At 44.0% G+C, this 1,135-nt stretch overlaps 1 non-coding gene across 1 annotated transcript; it reads left to right on the forward strand.

Annotated features, from left to right (window-relative positions):
- Nucleotides 1–211: 211 nt before the first annotated feature.
- Nucleotides 212–296, forward strand: trnal-caa (transfer RNA leucine (anticodon CAA)). The gene has a single exon. It is a non-coding gene; the product is annotated as a tRNA-Leu (tRNA).
- Nucleotides 297–1,135: the final 839 nt, after the last annotated feature.

Raw genomic sequence — 1,135 nt, forward strand, 5'->3', positions numbered from 1 at the left:
CTTTCAAAGAGCCGGTGCTGACTCGGTGGGTTGAGAGGCTTCCTTCTGTGTTGTAAAGTACACTGATTCCATCATGTTAATTTTAACATACACTGGGAGATGCAACTCAACTCAAGGCTCAAAGACAATGATTCCCCAGAATATGTCTAATTTAAGCAATTGTCTAATGCATTGTACCAATGATTTAATTAGAAGAGCAAGCAGCAGCTGAGCTGTGATGGCCGAGTGGTTAAGGCGTTGGACTCAAAATCCAATGGGGGAATTTCCCTGCGCAGGTTCAAGCCCTGCTTACAGCGGCTTTGCGTCATTTTTCTTGAGTTGACTGCTCACTTTGCTGGTTGGAAATGTTCAAATGTCTCAGTATCAATCAGAGATCGTGGATTTGTCATAAACTGAACAAAAGGCAAAAAATGTGTGAGAAATAAACAAACAAATCAGCCTGTTGAAGGTGAAGAAATGGGAAAAGCAGCTAATATTGAAAGGCGTGGCTGAGCTTCACTGGTGTTCGAGTGGTGTGGGCTCAATGCATTCACTCTCGCGTTCTGGGTTCGATTCCTGGTCAGAAAGTAATCAGTCTTTTTTACTGTTATGACAACTCTCACAAACATGACTGACATTAAAAAGAAACAGCAAATGGTTCGCAACTCGGCGGTCATAGAGTTATACAGCAGAAAAACAGGCCCTTCGGCCAATCGTGTCTGTGCCGGTCATGAAGAACCTAATTATTCTAATCCCATTTTTCAGCACTTGGTCCGTAGCCTTGTATTCTCTGCCGTTTCAAGTGCTCATCGAAATACTTGGTAAATGTTGTGAGGGTTCCTGCCTCCACCAACCCTTTTCAGGCAGTGTGGTCCAAATTCCAAACACCCTCTGAGTGAACTTTTTCCCTCAAATCCACTCTAAACCTCCTGCCCCCTACCTTAAATCTATGCCCCCTGGTTATTGACACCTCCGCTAAGGAAAAGGTTTCTTCCTGTCGAAACTATCAATGCCCCTCTAATTTTCTATACCTCAATCGTGTCCCCCCTCAGCCTTCTCTACTCTCAGGAAAATAACTCGAGCCATTTCAGTCTCTCTTCAAAACTGAAATGATCCAGGTCAGAAAACATCATCGTGAATCTCCTCTGCACCCTCT

Source organism: Heterodontus francisci, unplaced genomic scaffold, assembly GCF_036365525.1.
Source record: "Heterodontus francisci isolate sHetFra1 unplaced genomic scaffold, sHetFra1.hap1 HAP1_SCAFFOLD_526, whole genome shotgun sequence".
In the NCBI taxonomy this organism is placed as follows: domain Eukaryota; kingdom Metazoa; phylum Chordata; class Chondrichthyes; order Heterodontiformes; family Heterodontidae; genus Heterodontus; species Heterodontus francisci.